The sequence below is a fragment of the Ambystoma mexicanum genome, chromosome 3p, assembly GCF_040938575.1.
Source record: "Ambystoma mexicanum isolate Mex_15411 chromosome 3p, UKY_AmexF1_1, whole genome shotgun sequence".
In the NCBI taxonomy this organism is placed as follows: domain Eukaryota; kingdom Metazoa; phylum Chordata; class Amphibia; order Caudata; family Ambystomatidae; genus Ambystoma; species Ambystoma mexicanum.
The window spans coordinates 246,817,712-246,839,195 of NC_090925.1; the positions used below are offsets into that span (position 1 = coordinate 246,817,712).

Here is a 21,484-nt window from a genome sequence, read left to right on the forward strand (position 1 = left end):
AGTTTCTTCAATTAGCGTTTGGAATTCCAGTACCTTCCCATCTCGCCACACATCTCCCAGTGTTACTATGGCCACCGGTTCGCAGTGTCTATGAATCGTCTTTCTTAGTTGTTCATCCACTCCCCGCAATGCCACTAGCGCCACTTGCGGGGAGCACAGAATCGGGTTCTCCATAGCCTGGCATGCCTTACGCCATGCCCTCCAGCCCAGATCCAGCAGCTTTGGACGTCCTTTTAACTCTGATTTGGGCAACCATATCAGTTATTTCAGGAAAAACGGGGTGCATTCGCCCCTCAACAGTCTGGATTCTGCTGTTATGTCCTCCGTTAGCCACATACGGAAGCTGCCAGGCCAGATGATATATCTCGAAGTACGGCAATTTTATGCCCCCTCTATCATACGTGTTTTGTAGTTTCCACAGGGCGATCCTATTTCTAGTATTGTGCCAAATAAAGCCTCTTCATAAGCTCTGTAGTTTGCCAAAGAAGCGTTTGGGCAACAAATATGGGATATTTGTAAAAAAGTGTAACAGCCTAGGTAATACGACTATCTCCAACAATGCCGCCCTCCCCACCATCGCTAGGGGGAGTTTATCCCAGAACCTCATGCTGTTTTCAATGTTTGCTACTGCTTTCTCTGTGTTGTGTTTGTATTCATCCTCTACTGCGTGATAGATGTCGATCCCCAAATATCTAAACGTTCTAGTCTCCCAAGGTATCTGTAAAACAGGTAGGTTTTCTAGTGGGATGCCTTTGTATCTCCCTAGGGGGAATATGCACGACTTCTTGGGGTTGACCGCTATACCGGAGAGTGACGCAAATCGCTCCATTACTTCTAAGATGTATTGCAAGTTTTCCTCCGGATACCTCAGGTACAGCAGCATGTCGCCTGCATATAATGATATTAGCTGGGGCCCTCCCTTAGTGTAGACTCCTACCTCTTCATATTGTTGTTTTAGGTAACTCACTAGAGGTTCTAGTGCGAGGATGTACAGCATCGGAGACCATGGGCAGCCTTGTCTAGTTCCTCTGCGGAGTTGCCATTTGTCCGAAATAATCACTCCCTTTTTAACTCTGGCTAGTGGCGAGCTATACAACAGTTTCACCCACCTCAAGTATCCAAGCCCCATTCCATATTCCTTTAAGGCCACCATCAACCAGGGCCATTTTACGGAGTGAAAGGCTTTAACCAGCGAGACAATTGCTAATTCACTTGCGTCACCTTCTGCCTGTTCTATGACGCGGTGGAGCCTTCTATGGTTGTCGGATATACTTCTACTCTGGACATATCCGGTCTGATCAAGGTGTATGAGTTTACTTATGACCAGTTTAAGTCCGTTTGCCAGCACCGCAGTGAGTATTTTGCTATCTTGGTTTAGCATGGATAGCAGTCTATAGGACCCACAGTCTGTGCTAGGCTTATTAAGTTTAAGCAAGATAATTATTGCCTCCCTTAAAGATTCCGGTAGTTTCCCCATCTCAAAAGCCTCATTTAGCATTGCCAATAGTGGAGGGGGGGGAGCACCTCGGACCTGCATATTTTGTAAAACTCGCCATGGAGCCCGTCTGCCACTGTGACTTTGCTAGTGGGTAATTGTTTAACCACCGTTTCTAGCTCCTCTATTGTAATTGGGGTATCTAGGTTATCTCTCTTCTGCACTCAATTTAGGCAACCCGATATCCTCTAATGTCACCCATATCTCCTCCGCTTCGGCCCCTCCAGCGTCTCCATACAGGTGCTGATATAATTGAAGAAATCCCCCATTTACGCTCTCTTGGGTATCCCATATTTGGCTATTTTCCCCCTGTATCTCTCTTATTGCTGACCTGGGTGTCTCGTCTTTATATTTTCATACCAGCAGTCTCCCCAGTTTATCCCCTCATGCATGTTGTCTTTCTATTTATTTCTTGTAATTTAAGTTGCATAATCTCTCCCAGTGCTCGCCACATTCTTGTTGCTTTGCCATACAGGGCCTTGAAGTAGGCCACTGTGTCCTGATTTGGGGCATATGTATTAATAATGCCCAACTGTTTTCTAGCATTCCCCGTATCGCCACCATCCTCCCATCTGGCTCTGCTGTGGACTGTAATAGCTTGAAGGGTACGTGTGGCGCGACCCAAGTGATTAACCCCCTGGCATATACGTTGCTCCAATAATGGTTCCCTTCCATTTTTTCTTTATCACCTCTTGTTTTTCTTTTCTGAGGCGGGTTTCCTGTAATAAGGCTATGTCTATTTTTTGTCTACTCGGGTACATCATGATCTTGTTCCTCTTCAAGTAGCTATTAAGCCCCCTGACGTTCCAGTTTGCTATTCTAAGAACTCCCATCTTCATTCATATCCCTTCCCGCCTCTGTCCTCCCTTGTCCTTCGCCTAATGCACGGTGGCGCGTAGGTGTAAGCTCATTCTCTAACAATAACCACTGCAAACTCCCCAACCCCCCACCCCCACTGCAAACTCCCAAATTGCACCCTGCCTCCCGCCCTCCCGCCCTCCCGCCCTCCGCCCCTCGCTACCCAAACGGTTGCCCAGCTCCATCCCTGGATCTCTGGCGAACCCACATTTGGTCCTATTCTGGCTAAGCCGGTACTAGGAACCCAGCAGGGGGTTACTGGACTACTGTTAACTGACTAATCTATCTAATGGGGCATGAGTGTGAGTCCTCTGTACTTCCTGCTTCTATGCCACATTATGTTCTGCCCGCCCTTCACCTGCCTCGCAGGTCTATAATCAAGTCCCAAACTCAGTTTATACAGCATCTCTGCTTCAGGAACCCGTGCCTCACGTGTCCGTGCCACTCTCCTTCCGATCTGTACCCACCAGATAGTTGTGTGTGTCCAACCACTCCATCGCATCTTCCAGGGCCTCAAAAAATATTGCTCGATTCTTATGGAACACTTTCAGCTTTGCCGGGTACATCAGCATGTATTTGTAGCACACATCTCACAATCTCCTCTTCACAGTTCCAAGATGTAGTCGCCGCCTTTGTACCTGGAGTGTGTAGTCTGGGTATGTCGTGATGGACGCTGATGTATCGTTCCTCCTTTGAGGAAATATTCCAGGATCCTTTCCCTATCCCGGTAATTTAGTATCTTGCCGATCGGCCTCGGGGAGGGCTCCCGGCGGGGACCTCCGCATCAGGGCTCTATGTGCTCTTTCCACCACGAATCCTTGGGAGAGTGCCCCTTCTATTTCTTGCAGCAGCATGGTCTCAATACAGTCTGTGGGGAATCGATCCTTCCTCCCCCTCCGGGAGTCCCACAATATGTATATAGTTCCTTCGGCCTCCTCAGCCCTGTTTTCCAGGTTGCACACTTGTCGCAGTGCATGGATCTCTGAGGCGTGCGACCTGAAGGCGGCCATTTTACTTCTTTCTCTAGTTCGCCAGTGCGCTCCGCTATTGACCTTACATCTTGTCTTAAGTTAACGACCACTTGTGCTGCGTCAATTTTGGTCTCTAGCGACTGAGTGTGGTCATTGCTGCTTCCAGTTTCGTTTCCCATTCCACCTTCAAGTCTGCAATCGCCTCTAGAATCTGCTGGTCGCCACGTGCTGGTGATGTATCCATCTGCAAGCTCCTCTCTTTGCTCCTGGCTCCCTCTGTTATTTGTGGCGTTTTCGTGAATTCCTTCATTGAGGATTGCTTCCCCTTCGTCTTGGGTAGCCTGGATGCCATCACTATGTCCAGGCGTCGCAGTCCGAGGGGGCCGGGGCCGAAGTGTCCTGTGCGTGGGCACGTACAGCGTTCTGTGAGCCCTCCTCCTGTACTCGTGCCAGCTGCAGTCCCTTCTGTTATTCTGTGCACCAGATATTTTCTTCCTTTTTGTGTGAGGCACTGGCTATGTCTTGTCTATTTAGTTCTATACGCTTTAGTGTTCAGGATGGCCTCTGTTAGCCTCTTGATTTTGTGCGTTAAGTCACGGTTTGGCTCTTATATCGCAAGTGCCTTACTTGGGGCCTCTTCTGTTGGTCTTTCGGGCGCCTGTGCCGCTATCTTGTGCCTTCTCGAGCGTTTGTCTTACCGCTGCGCCAGGAGGTGCCGCCATACAGTTTTGCTACGTTTTTCTTCCTCCTCTCACTTCACAGCGTGCGACCTGTAGCACTCGATTTATGCCCCATGTCTTATTCCATTATGTTTGCATCATGTGGCATTTGCTTGTAGGCTCTTTGTTCATCCTCAGTGTTCGCGGCCAGGTCCCCAGCACAGTATTACTAGTGTTGTAGCTGCCTAATTAGGAATTAGGTCCAGCTGATATTCATGCCTCCTTGGTGGTCTGCGTGTTAAGGGCGGCACAGTAGGGGCAAAGCAGTTTTCCCTCCTCAGAGGGGCCCGCTTACATATGCTTCGTCCCTTGTGGTCCTGGATGGTCCGTAGTATACCTCCATGCCGCCAGAGCCCGTGTTTGTGGCTCTGTGCATGTGTGCTCCGGACCTCTCGCTGCATGTGGATGGGGCCGGCACGCCCTAACTTGCAGCATGCGCCTCCTCCGCTGCCCGTCTTGTTCCACTGCTGGGCACTTCCAGTCACGTTTCTTCTTATTGTCCGCGTGGAGCTTCCCTCCTGAGTCCGTGCGGAGTTCGTTCTGCCCGGGTCCTCTGTTCAGGCGGCCATCTTGTCTGGGCATTTTCTTGGCGCCGTCATCTGGTTTTGTGCAAGTATCTTCTTCTCTGCGTAGTTTCGGTGCCAGCTTGGCTCAATGTTTGCAGCCTACTTTCCTACGCATACGCCTTCATTTGGGGCCAGTATGCTCTTTTATTGACCGGCGGGCAGTCAAGGATAATTTCCAGATCTGCAGGAGCCCTAGAGCGACACGACCACTCACATGGCTAGTTAGGCACGCCCCCGTCTGGAGGACTAACTTAGTTTATGAGACATCCCACAAGCACCTTTTTGCTATTTTATAGCATAGGTAACTCATCTTAGAAGTTGGGACTAGAATAGGGTTTCCTAATAGAGGGCGCTAGTGAGCCATCCAAGATGGCAGCTCACTAAGAGCTCTGTGCTGGTCCCCCTTCAAAATCCTGAAAAGCAGCGCTCTCAAAGCAGTATTCCGTCCAGCATTGGTCGAGACTGAGTATCTGGCACCCGAGCAGCCCCCAGCGCAAAAACCCTGCAGATAACTAGCCAGACGGCCTCGCCTGAACAAACTGGTGCTGCGGCGGGAAAAGAGGCGGCGGCCCCTGCGCGGCCCAGTGCAGAGGCTGCGCTGTGGCCAGAGAGCAAGTGAGCCGGCTCCCTCGGCTTCCACCGACGCATCGAGTCCTGGCCGGAACTCACCTGGGAAGGAGGCGGGCAGACGGACCTGCAGAGGTGCCCCTGGTTGATCATCCGTGCGTGGACACGGCGACAGCTCGCAGAGACCTGTGCACTTGCGGAGCAAAGGCAGTCGGGAGCCCGCCCTCCTCCGGTGGCGTCACCGGCCGTGGTTGTGGTATCAGAGCGGTGGCTGCGCAGCCACGGGCCTGCTGGTCGTGCTATGCAAAAACCTTGTGAGTGAGCGGCACGAGAAGGGACGACATCGCCGCCAAGCCCAAGGAGGCCTGTGGCCCACAAGGTGATGGCAGGGCCAGCGCTCCCCGCTGCCTCCTCCCGCCCTGCAGAGCCCCAGTTTGAAGAGCATCTCGGACAGCAGAGGGCCCCCCCCAGCCACAGACCATCATAACGCTGCTCAACGTTGGTGGCACAACAATATCAAGCACGCTCCCCCGATATCTTTGGTTCCTCAGACCCGCCACACCATGGAAAACACGGTGGACGCCCATCATACCCTCCCTCCCCCTTGCTGGCCTGCAGACCCTTCCTGAACCTGCTAGCAGTACCATAAACAACTACACAAATTCTGCAAAGCTAGCGGCTCCGCATCACGGCCTGACCTTGGCATGCTGACAGTCATCACACCAGAGGAAACCTGAGCAAGCTACCCGCCAGCAGTGCCGAGCACTGAAGGCAAACTCCAGCGATTACCGTGGTGTCGGAATTACTACCACTGCCACTGCCTTTTGCAGAGAGCACAGGGTCCTAGCCCCTCCCCCAACCCCCACAGGTGCCCGGTGGAAGACTGCTGTATTGGGCTCCCGTAACTCATAACATTGGACAGCCTTGCCTGCCTTGAGTAGGTCCGGGGTCTGAGGTGCCACACCCTGTACCAACATCTAGTGAGGAACAAGAATAGCAGCAACTCCCTTACCTTCCTTTATTAATTGAGCCGCGGCGTTCACACCAACTTCTTATGCTCCCAGCAGATGGCCACCCCTGCAGATCCTCAAGTATCGTGTGCCCGGCTCAGGTGCAAAATCTTGCCCAGTGACACATGCATTGAGAGGCCAACGACCTCACCTGATCAACAGTTAACACAATAGAGACACCCTTTGGCAGCCCTCTCTCCACAAGGCCTAACTGTTGCACCTGCTTCTCCGTGGCCCAAAATGGGCAACAAATCACAACGAAGATTAACATTTGAAACTGGCACGGTTGTCAAACCTCCAAAACAACTGCACCAAATGACAACTCGTCCGCCATACATGGAGCAAATCGATGAACCACAGCAGACTCCTGCGTTTGACATTCGTGAAATCCTTCTTGAACTTAAGGCTAGTATTGGTAACCTCGATTCCAAAATAGACACCATCATCCAAAGTCGACCTCCTTCAGCACCATATGGACAAACAAGGCGAGAGACTTGACTCTGTGGAACAGAGGGTCTCAGACCTCGATGACAACATGTAATCCCTGCTGACCAGGGTCGCAACGCTTGAGAAACAAATGAAAGGGTGTTACGCTCACCTGATATCCCCTGGGGCGTCTGGAAGGCTCCGAGATCTGGAATCCTGGATGCGTAGTTGCCCACTGCTGAATAATTAATCTGCAATTACAGAAGGGAGGATTTGTGATAACTGTCTCTAATGGGAGAATCTCCCACCTCCTTCTGACCGATTACCTTCCCACTGGGTTCTTTTCTCACCTTAGTTATTTGTAGGGTGAGCAATACGTCCTGCCTTTCTTCTGCAGGGGCGCTTGAAGTTTATGGGTGAGCTGCCCGAGTTGCTTCACTGGTGCAGTATGCCTTCCTTGGGCCCAGGCCTGCTGTGACCCCCGAATCTGCTGGTAGGCTTGTTAATTTTAAGTTTTTGTTCTGTTTATGGTGGGAATTCATTAATGTCTTAATCTCCTTTTCAGGTGCGATGGTCTTAATGCTGGTGTGCCGGATGGAGAGGCACGTTTTCTAGATAAGAGAAAGCACGAAGTGCAGTGCCTTTATTGTCTTTTAAAGCTAACCTGTGTTTTCTACTCCTCACAGCCCGCTGTGGTGCTGCGAGTGGATGAGAGCACGATGAAAAACAAGCCCCCGGAATCCGTTAAGTACAGCGCTGTGCGGTTGTTTAATATTGAAAGCGAACCTGAATATGTCTCTTTTCCTTTGCAGATGTTGCTGTGGTGCTCCGGATGGAAGCGTGGCGTAGCGCGATGGAATTCAGGTAAAACTGATGGAAGTCGATGTTTTGGAACCGTGCGTTCTAATATTGTTTTTCCCTTTCTCGTTATTGCAGGTCGCAATGTTCGAACAGCAGCTGTGATAGTGGTTCGCCGGAAGTCCTTAAGCTAGTACTCACAGGTGAGTGATGTTTCTTCTTCTTCTCGGTTTCCACTGATTGCAGCCCCGTGGAGATGCTGAGTGCTGGATGGTGTTTTCTAAGGTAAAACAGAATAATCTTGCTCTTGTTCTTGCAGGATTACAGGAAGATGCTGAAGACCAGGAGCTGGACACGGTGAGCGTCATGCTGCGGGTTGCAGAACACCACGAAGCGTGTTCTGCAGTAAGGGTGTGGTTTATATAGCCCAGGTAAAGTAGTACCAGGGAAAGTAGTTCTAGGCCTGCTACACCCAAGACACTAGACCGCATGGGTTGGTTCTTAGAACTAGACTGTGTGGGTGCTTCCATGTTGGATTTAAAGGCCCCTGTACATAAATGGGACCTAGTTTGAACAACCCTTCCTTCCTACATATGAGCCTGGTGCCAAAGGCGCCAGGACTGGCTCCAGAAGCCCTTTTGCAGTGGTTTTAAGGCCCTCAGGGTTCTGGTGGGAGCCTGCTTGTGGCACAACTTGTGCCCCGTCACAGTGGTCATGACAAAGGGGTAGTCGACAAAAATGAAGAACTGGAAGGGCGTGCCCGCCCTAACATAAGGTTGGTAGGCATAAGAGAACAGCAAGCCCCAACGCGGAGCGAAGACTTTGTGGCGTCACTGTGTAAGGATCTCTTCGGCGAGGCGGCGTTCTCACGATTGTTCGTAGTATAACGGGTGCATAGGGTCCCTTCCAACCTCCCGGTCCCTGGAGCGCTACCCCAGCCCATCATTGCAAAGCTCCTTAATTTCAGAGATCGGGATACCATCCTCAAATTAGCGAGAGAAAAGTGCGAACTGCAGTACGATGGTGTCAAAGTTCACACTTTCCCAGACTTTTCACCAGCTGTGCAGACCTCTCGGAGAACCTTTGCAGGGGTAAAACGTTGACTACGTGATAGTCAGATTCAATACTCCATGCTATTCCCAGCCAAACTGCGTGTACTCCATGCTGAAAAGACCCAGTTCTTCAGCTCCCCTGAAGAAGCCAAATCCTTCCTTGATAGCATTGGATGCGGCCCCCTGCGTGACACGCCTAGACCACATAGCCCCAGACCAAGCCACCACCACCCGCCCATCCTAGCAACAGCCATAGCAGTCACTCGGCTACTACCAAACATCAGCTCAATAACGTCACCGCAAAATATTTCAAACCGGTATCTCATTCAGGATAATAACATGGAACATCAGAGGAGCTAATGCCCCTGCAAAGACCAGGAAGATCTTCCTCTATCTGAGACAGCACAAAGTGGATATCGCCCTCATCCAAGAAACCCACCTAACTTTCCTAGCTCCTCAGAAAACCAATGGGCCCCGATCAGCGGATGCCACTGTTATTACTCCTCCTATTCATCATACGCAAGAGAAGTTGCAATCCTAATCAGCAACAATATCTCCTTTAATTGATAAGTCTCTCGTGACACAGAAGGAAGAGCTCTGCTGGTGCAGGCAGTCCTGGCCGGGACAGTCGGTCAACTCCTACGGCCCTAATGTAGACGGCACCAATTCCTCTGACTGGGTAATGCAGAACCTTGCAGACTCAGGACACAACACGATCATATGGGGAGGGGACCTCAATACCTGGATCCGGTATCAGACAGATCCAACGCAATCAGCGGTCTAAAGCCTCCTAACAAATTAAAGAAATCTGCGACATACGACCTGGTGGATATCTGGAGACAATTGCACCAAACCACCCACAAATTTACATTCCACTCCTGGGTACACGGGACGAGGTCCCGACTCGATTACCTGCTAGTGTAAAGGTCTGGACCGCTACAGTGGGGAGAATGTGAGATCCTTCCCCGGACGCTATCCAACCACTGCCCAGTCATCCTGGACGCCAGCCCAGCGGACGGAAGCATGAGGACCTACTCCTGGAGATTCACATCAGGAGTCCTCCAAGACACAGTGTTTGCCCAGGAGCTGTCAGAAGAAATCATGCTCTTCTCAACAGCAAACCAGGAGTCTGCCCCATCACACGGTGTCCTCTGGGAAACCCTGAAGTGCTTTACGCGTGGGATCTGTATCGCCAAGGAACTAGCGGTCTTGAAGACAATAAGGAGGGACCTCCTCAAAAACAAATCTCATCTGAAAGACCTGGAACGATCGTTATAAAGCAACAGGTGACCAAACTACCCTGGCCCTCATTAAAAGTGAATTGAACGAGTTTAACAAAAACGCACAACGCGAGAGCCGCTAATTAAACGAGATGCCATTTGATTTGCCAGTATGGAGAGGGGCAGAAACCGGGGGCACTCCTGGCCAGAATTCTTGCGGCAGACAGAAAGCCACCGACCATCGACTGCGTCCGTAACCACCAGGGCACTCTGGTCCACACGGAAAGAGAAATTGTCGAGGCCTTTAGAGGCTTCTTATCAGAAGCTGTACAACTCTAGATCCACGGGCACCACAGCGGCACTCCGAGAATACCTCGACAACACCAAGCTGTTTTGGTTATGAGATGAGAGAACACCTTAAAGAAATCACTGCCGAAGAAATCCAAAATGTCTAAAAGAACTACCTGGTTCAAAGGCACCAGGCCCCGATGGCCTCACAGGCGAATTGTATAAGGCAATAGGACCCTTGCTTGCCCCTCTCCTCCTGCCAGTCTTCAATGAGGCTGTAGCAGTCGGGGAATTGCCCCCCACACTGAGAGAAGCCAATCGCATTCTTATACATAAACCGGGAAAAACCCCCAGAAGACTGCGCCTCCTATAGGCCAATCTAACTGATTAATATGAACAACAAAATCGTGGCCAAACTCCTGACCAACTGACTCCTTCCCTTAATGCCGTGACTGGTGCTGGCAGACCAGGCTGGCTTCATTCCTGGCCAGGAACACAACCTTCGGCCTTCGGCGCTTCTTTGGCATCATGGAAGCTCTAGACCCATCGAGACAGGCCATTGCGGTTCCCCTAGATGCAGAAAAAGGCATTCGACTCTGTGGAATGGCCTTTCTTTTTCGCCATCATTCGCAAAATGGGCCTCGGCGCTTTCTTTATAAAGCTGGTGGCGCTCCTATACCAACACCCCAAGGCTCATTACTCTAGGGACCACAGCATCAGCCCCCATAGAACTGAGCTGAGGCACCAGGCAGGGCTGCTCCCTTTCGGCCCTATTGTTCGCTCTAGCTATGGAATCCCTCGCAGCCACCCTCAGGAGCAAATTCATGGATAGAGGTATCACCATCGACCCGCACAAACTGATACTTGCCCTATATGCAGACAACGTGTCCCTGCTTCTCAGCGACCCAGAGACCAATCTCAATCCAGTAATGCGCAAAGTCCTCAAGTTCAGAGCCATATAAGGCCTCAAAATCAACAGCAGCAAATCAGTGATTTTCCCACTAACTCGCAACACAGTAGCATTCGCCGATGAGATTGTTTCGATGGGACAAATCCGACATCAGGTATCTGGGAATCATGCTGTCCAGAGACCGCAACAAGATCCTTTACAACTATTACGGCAGGGTCGTTGCATCTATCTCAGAGAAGATATCCCGTTGGAAGCACTTACCGTTAACACTCTGGGGGCGTGTCGCCATTGTCAAAATGGTGATCCTTCCAAAATTGTTATATCTATTCGTGAATATTCTACTGCTACTGCCACATCGTTTCTTTCAGCAACTACGGGCACTCGTCCTCGACCTGATCTGGGCAGGCAAGCCAGCGAGAGTGGCGTATGACATGCTGATTCAGTCCATTGCAAACGGAGGGCTGGCTTTACCGGACCTGGAACGCTATGATTGAGCGGCGCAAACACAGTTTGAGTTATTGGTACACAACCCAATTTATCAGACCGCACGTCCAGATAGAAAGGGCTCTTGCCACCCCCAACCTTTTGAGTGATCCTTGGAGAACAGCCGGTCCTGCCGAAAACCATGAATATAGTGCTGATCACCTATGAGATTTGGAAAAGTATAGCACAAAAGCTGGGCATTTCGTGCAGATACTCCCCACGCCTGCTGGCAAAGTTTATTCCGGGACTACCGATAACCACCGAAACAGTGTACCGCCACCTAATGAGCAAACTCCAAATAACCACAATAGATGATTGGTTTGTTGACGACAGCTTTATGATGCTCCAACAAGTTAAAGATCGCTGCACAGTCACAGCACTGGATATCTTTGTATACTTCAGTCACGCCTTCAGACAACAGTTTCCAATGTTCCCGGCTCATCCACCCACGTGGAGGTTATTGCAGAAGGTTATACAAGCAAGTGGTGAGAGTAAACTAGTCTCATCCATCTACAAAGAATTACTCGCCGCATTAGACCAACCAAACACCTCTAAAGTGAGATGGGAAAATTCCCTGGCCCATGCAACAGACGAGGCCGATTTGCCCTACATCCAAAAGGCAGACCCAAAAGGTCGCGCTGAACTCGAGACTAAAACGGATTCATTTCAATTTTCTTCATCAGACCCACCTCACGCCGAGCAAACTTGATTGCTACGAAGACTCTCTTTCTCCGGCCTGTCAGCGATGTGGCAGCACTTCGTGCGGATTCTGGCACCTTGCGTGGTAGTGCGCACCTGTCAGGCAATTCTGGGACAGGGTACTAACCACGTCGTCGGAAATAGCCGGGAAGCCCATCAATAGAGACCCGTTGGTGACCTTGCTGGGGTACACCCGTGAAATACAACCGGCGGCCAGGAAACTGGTAAGCCTGCTGCTGGTACTGGCAAAACGCTGCATCGCTTTCTCGTCTATTTTAGAATTGCAATTCCCAGAATCCCCTAGGAAGCAGCCACAAAACCCTGAAACGGAATCCAGCAAAGGGAACTACAATCCAACTGCACCCAGCACACCAAAAAAAAAGAAAAACACATTTTCAGCCCACAGCACGACAGAGAAAGATCAGACTGGTTGTAAAACTGCTGGGGGTTAAGGGGGGCCTTGGGGAGGCTTTAAAGCACAGATTAGTGTACAAGGTCAGGAGAGCGCGGCAGCCAATGGGTGTGGGCCTGAGAAAGGCACTAAACCACCAGCCCTGCAGTAAAAAACAAGCATCAGTCGAGGCAGAGTGTAGATTGCACGGGTCTGAGAAAAGGCAAAGAGATACTTGGGAAAGTATGGCATGAGTGGTATATGGTGCACAGTTTGTATAGTGTAGAAATTGGGGGAGGGCTAGGAGACTGTAGTAGTTAGAGTGAGAGGGAATATGTGCTAGGAGAGGGCAAGGCTAGTAGAGAGGGCGTAGAGATGGAGTTCAAGGAGCAGGGCGTAGTGGAAAAGTGGGGAGGTGCGAGTAGTAAGAGTGAGTGTAGTGGAAGGGTGAGCAGGGCAGTAGTAGTCCATAGGGAGTGGTAGTCATAAGTCGGAACACAGAAGCAGCATCAAAGGACAGGGGTGACGACTAGTAGTGGGAGCAGTAGTTGTGAGCATCAGTAGTGTGAGACGGTAGAATGAAGAGCGGTAGGAAGGAAGGTATTAACATCAAAAAGGCATAGAAGAAAGCCGTGGGGAAGAGAGAAGGTCGGAGTAGGACATAGAATAGGGGAAGTTAGTAATAGTGCGGAGATCAGAAAGCACACAAATCCCACCCTAACCATCAGTAGTGTAGAGGTAGGTAGAAGTGCCTGAAGGAGATAGACAGCCAGCATCTCAGGGACTCCCTGTTACACACCAAGACAGATCAGACAATAGGCGTTACTGTGCTACAGAGACTAAATTGTGTTATGGACAGCTAGGCTATCGTTGGAATCCCAAGGGTGGTGGAGAGATGGAGGGAAGTAGAGCGACCTTCCCAATGCCACTTCCCTGACCCCTTTTCCAGCCAGTACCTTTCTGATCCAACAATTGCCCGTCTGTTTTTTTCATCATACTCTCCAATGCCGGCCACAACACATAATGGCCTCTCTGGCTATAGTCCCTGGCAGACGTTTCACTTGTTTGTTTGTTTTTTTTATTATTTATAATGCGCGAGCGTACCCAAGGGTATCAGGGCGCAGCCTTTACAAGAAATTGCGAAGCTTAGTTACAAGTCATAGAGTATGCAAAGAGAACAGTAAGTTAAACTGAAATTATATACATAGCAACAATGAAGTACATGGATATTATATACATATATACATATGGGCACGCGTGGTTACATAGTGTGTGGGTAGCATGAGAGCTACAGCCTGGCAATGGAGAATCTCAGGCGGCCTACATTTTCAGCCATGAGGCTACCTTAGCTCGGAAGCTCTGGTAGGGCAAGTCTACTCTGAGGTTAGGTGGTAAGGAGTTCCACAGTTTGGCTGCTTTCACTGGGAAGCTGTTGCCCCCTATGGTATCACGTTTAAAATTAGGGACAGAGAGGCAGTCTTTGTAAGCAGTTCTGGTGGGTCTCAAGGAGGAATGTCTATGGAATCTATTAATCAGGTAAGTAGGGGCAGCGTTAAGGGATTTGCGGGTGAGCGATGCAGTTTTTAAAAGAAGTTTGTCGTTGATGGAGAGCCAGTTGTTCTGTTGACTAGGTCCTGAGATGTGATCTCTTCTGGAGATGCCTAAGGCCGCTCTGAGAGCATTATTTTGAAGAGTTTGTAGTTTGCTAGTGGTAGCCTTGGAGGATCCCAGGTAAAGGGCGTTACAATAGTCCAGGCGGGACAGTATGAGGGCTCTAGCAAGGGTGAGGCAGCTGGTGTCCGATAGGAATGGTTTAACTGTACGGATTAGTTTGCACGTATAGGCCGTGGATGAAGCCAGGGAGATCACCTGTCTTCTGAAGGAGAGATTCGAGTCCAGGTAAAAACCTAAGGTTTTGACCTCTTGTTCAACACTGATGTTATTGCCATCGATCATAAAAGAGTTGTAGGCAGGGCCCAGTTTCTTTAGGCTGGACGTAGTGCCTAGGATAATAAGTTCCGTTTTATCATCATTCAGGCATAGTCCACGTATGGCCATCCATGCCTGGATGATGATGTACACCCTATTTAACAAGGCCAAATCCTTTCCATAATCTCCAGAAAGCAGGAGGATGATCTGGGTATCATCTGCGTAGTTAGTGTAGGTGATACTGATATGATCCAAATCATTGAAAAGGGGCTTGGTAAATATATTGTATTGTATTGGAATGTACTGCTATGATATTGCATGCTTCACTCAGTATGTCTGAAATGTAACATATCCTGTAACAGCGCCTTGATGCCCCTGGGTTTAGGATGCTTTATAAATGCAAAAAATTATAAATTAAATTACTCACCATAGTGACTAATGTACTCTTAGTCCTCCTCTTTCCTCCATGCTGCATGGGCGTCCCTTCCAAGGGACAGGAGACGGAACCTTTTACACCAGAAAAAAACCACCTTCCCCTTTAAATTTAGAGGCATGCAGGGGTGCGGCCCAGGGAGCATGCGCCGCCCTGGCTCCATCCTCCGGCGCCACACCTCAGTCCCCATTGACGCGTTGACAAAAGATTTAACATTGCCTAATGACACCAGTATCATTAGGGGGAGGTTGGTGGGACGTATGAGGAAAGGGGACTATGGACTAAGAGTATGTTAGTCACTACGATGAGTAACTCAATTACCCTTACGTCCTGTCCCCTTTCCTCCTTACTGCATGGGCGATTACAACTGAATGTAGCCCCAGGGTGGAGAGGAGACCCTCCTTAAGCAAATAGGTTCCTGAGAATCGCCTGTCCGAAAGCCGCATCAGATCTAGAGCCAGCATCCAAACAGTAATGCTTGCAGAAAGCCAAGGGAGTGGCCCAAATGGCCACCGTGCTTATGACTGCCAAGGGACATGGCGCTGGAATGCGATGGCCGTTGCCTTGGCCCTGACTGCATGGGCATGCATGTTGGCCGGGAGCAGCTTGTACTGGGGCCCTCATACGCTGCTTTGATGGCGGAGACCATCCAGCGGGATATGGAAGCCTTGGAGACCCGATAGCCCGGTCTTGAGTTTCTGAAAGTGACAAACAGGCATCCGATTTGCGGAAGCCCTTGGTCCTGTCCAAGTAGAATTTCAGGGCACGCCGGACATCCAGGCAGTGCAGCACTCTGTGCTTTGTCCTTGGGGAAAAAACACAGGAAGGACTATTTCCTCGTTCAAGTGGAAAACAGATGGCACCTTGAGCAGAAATGCTGGGTGTGTCCGCAGGACTACTTTGTCCTTGTGAAAGGTAAAGAATGTTTCTGAGGCGACCAGAGCCTGCATTTCGCTTACTCTACGAGCCGAGGTGAGGCCGACTAGTAAGGCAGTCTTGATGGTGACCAGCCTGATGTCCGCGGATGCCATTGGCTCGAACGGTTTGTGCGCCAATGCGCCAAGACTATGTTAAGGTCCCACACAGGGTGTGGCCTATTGACGGGTGGGTAGAGCCTTGTGAGTCCCGTCAGATGTTTGACAATAGGATTGGAGGAGAAGATGCCTTCCTCCGAATTCCTGTAAACTCTGATGGCTGCGAGGTATGTACGGCAGGTGTCCACCTGCACGCCGGAGTGGGCGAGGTGTGCCGAGAAGGAGAGCATGTCGTCCAAAGTGCACGCCAGGGGATCGATTTACTTGGAGTCTGCCCAGTGGCAGAATCTGGTCCATTTGCTTTTGTACTGGGCCCTGGTAGCCTTGCTCCTAAGCGCCCTATATGATGTCCAGATTGGCCTTTGAGAGGCTGAGGTGCCGCAGCATTACCTACTAAGGTACCACGCTGTGAGGGCAAGTTTCTGTGGCGCGGGGGGGATGACTCTGCCCCCTCCCGTGCCAGAAGATGTGCTGCGCCCGTCGGGAGGTGAATCGGGGGCAACTCCGAGAGACACAGCAGCTCCGAAAACCCTGGCCTGGCCAGCCACCATGGAGCTATTAGAACGATGAGGAGTTGGCGAGACTCCCTGATGTTGAAAATTACTCTGTGAATCAGCGGCGTGGGCGGAAAGGCGTAGGCCTTCATGCCGGTCCACTGGAGGTGAACTGCATTGCCCAGGGAGCCGGGGCCCTGTCCCTGCCAGGATGCAAACTGGGGGGCATTTCTTGTTGTGCCAGGTGGCAAAGAGATCTACCTGGGGAGACCCCACCTGTTGAAGATCTCCTGAATAACGAGGTTGTTTAGCTGCCACTCGTAATTGTCTGCTCCCAGTCTGCTGAACCTGTCTGCTTCCAGGTTGGATTCCCCAGGGAGGTGGACTGCCGTGAAGTAGATATCGTTTTCCAGGGCCCACTCCAACATTCCGATTGCCAGTCTGCACAGAGGAAGGGATCTGGTGTCTCCCTGCTTGTTGACTTAGTACATGCTGGTCGAGTTGTCTGTCTGGATGACGACAATCTTGCCCCTGAAAAGTGGAAGGAATTCCCTGAGCAACAGCCAGATGGCGTTCAGCTCTAGCCATTTGATGTATTCCTGCTCCTGTCAATTCCAGGTGCCGGAGAAAGATAAATCACCCAGAGTGGCTCCACAGCCCTCAAGTGAGGAATCTGTGGTAATGGTGGCCGGCGTAGTGGGCGACCGGAAGGGCTTGTCCGTCCTTAGGTTGCAGTCTCTGGGCCACCAAGTTAGGTCCGGGTGGAGCAATCGAGGAACGTTGATCATCTCGGATTGAGAGCCCCGCTCCTGGATCCATGAGGCCGCGAAGTGCAGCTTAATCCATCTCATCCTTAATCTTGTGTGCGGGACTGCTAATAGGACCGCTGCCAACAGACCCAGGAGATGTTGGTACCACCATGCAGAGGTCACTTCTCTGCTGAGGAAGTGGGTGGTGGATCTCCTGATGGCTGAGATTTTGTCCTCCGAAGGAAATACCTTCTCGGAGCACGTGTCCCAGATGAGGCCCAAGAATGTCAGAGTCGGCGTGGGCTGCAGCTGCGACTTCTTGAGATTGAGCGAGAAGCTCAGATTGTGCAGTGTGTTCATAAGGGCATGGGAAGAGTGGTGAACCGCTTCCGGAGATGTAGCCCTGACGAGCCAGCCGTCGAGGTATGGGTAGAAGTGGAGGCCCTGCGCTCTGTGGAGGGCCGCCACCGCATTCATGAGCCTGGTTAAGACCCTAGGGTTCGAGTTGAGGCCAAAAAGAAGGACCTTGTATTGAAAATAGTATAATGATCCTGAACCGTAGCAAAGAATGATGGGGCTGCCAAATCGGGACGTGCAAGTACGTGTTCTTCAGTTCCAGGGAGCACATCCAATCTCCCTTGTCCAATGTCTGTTATAAAAGCTGGCGTAACCAGCTTGAATGTTTGCAGGAGTAAGGAGGGGTTGGGGGTGGAAAGGTCCACACAACTCTCAGGTCTGCCTGGTTCTTCTGAATGGCGAAAATCCTGGCGTAAAAGCCAAAGCCTCGCTGGGACTTCTTTCACTGCCTGGCTCTCTACAACTGACCGGATCTCCGCCAAAAGAGTTGCTGTCCCAACTTGTGGGAGTGGAGGGGAGGAGAGGCTGGGATATGGAGGTGGTACCTCGTGGATACTACGGATAGGATCCAGGGGTCCGTGAAATTCTGGCGCCAGAAGTGTGTATGGAGGGCAAGGTGTATGATTTGGGCGTGGTCTTTGTCAGGAAGGATAAAGACTTGGCTGTTTGTGAGCCGTTTTTCTTTTTGTCCAGCTCTTCATCCGTGGAGGAGTGGAAAAGGCCCCCCCCCCCACACCCCTTGAACAGTAGATCTAATATGCGTTCCTGGACGTCCGGATTATATTTTGTTGCCCGGAGCCAGGTTGTCCTTATGTCCGTGGCTATATAGAAAGCACGGCCAGAGGTGGTAATATGGGCCACAGTGGATTCCATGAGGTCATGCGCCACCAGCTTGGCCCAACTAGCCCCGCCTTAAAGCGTGATTGGCTCTGAGTGTGGAGTCCGCAATTTCAGTGGAATCCCTGTTTTTCGCGTGAAGACTTCTGCAAGAACCCCCTCTGCTGGTTGCTCGGCCTCAGGTTGGCGTAGGCCCAGATACACCGCAGGCCCAGCAAGACGTTTGTGGAAGGCCCTGGCTGAAGATGGCGTTTCCGGATCCTCCTCCTCATCCGTATACTGTGGATCAGGGGGATCCTGTGGAGGAGGAGTAGTTGGCGCCGGAGGCTGGGGTACAGGGACCACGGGCAAAGGCTGAGAAAGCAGCGGAGGCTGGTACAAAGCCACCTGAGGTGTCAGCCCGGGAGCCGGAGGAGGCAGCTGTGCCAGGTTGTGGGGGGGCCGGCGGATGAGTCTGTGGTGCCTGGACTTCCCTGATGGAGTCTGAGGATAACCCCCATCCGAGGTGAATTCATGAGGCCGAGGAGCCTCTCGAAGAAACCCTCTTCACTGGCCGAGGAGGTGGCAGGGTGTGCTGACGAGGTAGCAGGGAGCTGCTAGAGCCGCTGCGTACCCTGCCCGTATGGATGCAAAGGAAGGCTGCCCTGCGCAAAAGAGGGGTAGGCTGTAGGCCACGTACCTGGTTGGGGCCAGGTTTCAGACGAGTGCCTCGGTCTCGTGCAGCGGGCATTTTGTCGAGCTGCCTGTCACGTGCCTGCAATGTGTTGATCAACCCGCTGGGCCCAGCCTCCTCCAAGACTCTTGTGTGGTGGATCACAAGGCCTACCCTGGTCCTCGGGCCTAGGCCCGGTAGGTGTGACACCCTCGACCCAGAGGTTGTTAGAGCTGCATTTAGGCACCCCCTCGGACGTATTGCTGGTACTAGGGTGTAGTCCCTTGGCCATGGTGCCAATACAAGGGCGGAGCCCCTCGGGTGAAGACCTGGTAAAAGAACCTTCCGGTCCCACAACACTGTCACCAGTAGGATCCCTCGGCCCGGAGGCCGGTGGCTGCAGCAGCCTCGGTGCACATGCTGGTAGAAGGACCTGACCGGTCCCTCCCGCGCGGCAGAGTCCATGGGAAGGAGTCTACCTTGCGTGGTGCGATGGAAAATTCCGGCTCTACCTTCAGCTTGGTTCGATGTTTCACAAAGTTCTTGAGGTCCTCTGAAGGTGACTTCTGGAAGAGCTCCCTCCACCTGGCTAGTCTGTTCTTCAACACTTTCGAGGACAGCGAGCCACAAGCTGAACAAGCTTGCCAACCGTGGTCTGGGCCAAGGCAACGTAGGCAGAGGGCATGGGGTCTGAAGTTGGGAAGAGCCAGTTGCAGGATGGACACCTGCTGAACCCTGTGGAAGTCAACATGCGCTGGAGAGGAGCGTGACGCTCGAGGACTGAGTGCCTGAACGAGAAGACAAAAAGAAGACAAATAGAAGTATCCGCGCGTGGAATTACATGGACGAAGCCAAACCCAGGAGCGCTGGTGAATTCAGCCCGCTCCCGTCGACAACGGAAAAGGGGACTGAGGTGTGGGACCGGAGGGCGGAGTCGGGGCAGATCATGCTCCCTGGGTCACACCCCCACGCACCTCTAAATTTAAAGGGGAAAAAGTTTTTTTTCTGGTGAAAAATGTTCCTTCTCCCGTCCCTTGGAAGGGACGCCCATGCAGTATGGAGGAAAGGGGACGGGACGTAAAAGTATAAATAAAATACTGTTGCTGTGTTTTTCTTCAATAAAACCCTTGAACTAAGAGCATGAGTCATTCAGGCCATCGGTGACAACACGTTGAGTGGGGATATTTGCTCTCTTTTTTTAATGGATGGGGACTGCGCAATTATGCGCAAAAGGGATGCAATATGTGCAACTTGGAGGCTTCCTTTTGGTGTAGGTTATGGAACTAGCATACCATTTCAACATCACATTCAAGCAAAACACATGAATGGGCAAGTTTTTTGGAGGGTGGGGCGGGGGGGGGGGGAATTCTCACGTTGACATGTCATGTTCTTGTGCATGTTGCTAAAACCACATTAAAATGTCTTATTTTACTGTTTTTGTGGTTTGAAACTTAGAGTGTCTGCTACACATCCTTATTACTGACTGTAAATGTGGGGGCTGAAGGTGGTCACTAGATTATATGATGCCACAGATCATTGCAGAGTGCCAAAGGGCTTGCTTCCTATTGCCCATACGGATGTTGAGTCAATCACATCTTTCAACTTTCTGGACTTTATTTTACCAATAGTATAATCGTTTTAAGGCGAGTGGCTTGGGTGTCACTGCACCGTATACTTTTTAAAAATATAAAGACAATAATTTATCAAGCCCAGACTACTGATGAATACTCCCATCACAGAGGGAAGACAAAAAGCAAGATGAAGAGCATGAAAAAGGAAACAAGGTTACAAAGACAATGAGGCCAGAAAAACTAACCCAAAAGATTTGCAAAATCTTCATCACAAAAATTCTAACTATTATCTAAAAGAGCTTGGGTTTCACCTAGAGCTTTTATGAAAATTGCATTTTGATAGTAAAACTTCACATCAAAATATACTTGTCTCATTTTCTGGCAATAAAATTAAACAAAAACTAAAATATATGCATCTTCATAGTCAAAACAGTACAATGTACTGTTATTTTGACACAAGATGGCCTTCACAGTGAGCTTGCAATCAATCTTGTGAGGGCTCTCTCAACCTTCACCACTTTCCATGCAAGATCCTAAACTCATCATTCGCTCAACAATGTTAGCTTTATACTTCGTGTCATGTGCCGGCTGGGTCCATGCCGAACCAGGCTTCCCCTAGGCATTACCTGGGTGTTGGCACCACTACCTCAGATTGCTCTGGACAGATGGTGGGGCTTGCCGAGCTCTGGGTGGCTCTCCAAGTGTCTTCGCATTCCTCCGGAAACGTCCTTCGCGGAGCTGGACACCATTGTATACATGCGTAGAAGCCTCCGCCCTCGGCTGGCACATGTGCACCTTACAGCATCTTTCCGTTGCCAGGAAACGGACTTTGTAGCCTCATTTCAGTTCAGCTACCTTATTAGCACAACAGTCTACAAGCACAGCACGTCTCAACACGTGTTGCTAGCTAGTACGGCTACCCTATGTGCTAAATCCTGAGTGTGTCTTGCTCCATTTAGCCTTTGTCCTTATATT

At 50.8% G+C, this 21,484-nt stretch overlaps 1 protein-coding gene across 2 annotated transcripts in view; it reads right to left on the reverse strand.

The window, feature by feature from the left end:
- The window catches only part of TAF4 (TATA-box binding protein associated factor 4), an 809,251-nt gene that overhangs the window by 275,469 nt on the left and 512,298 nt on the right, over nucleotides 1–21,484 (reverse strand). The gene's annotated exons all lie outside the window — the stretch shown is intronic.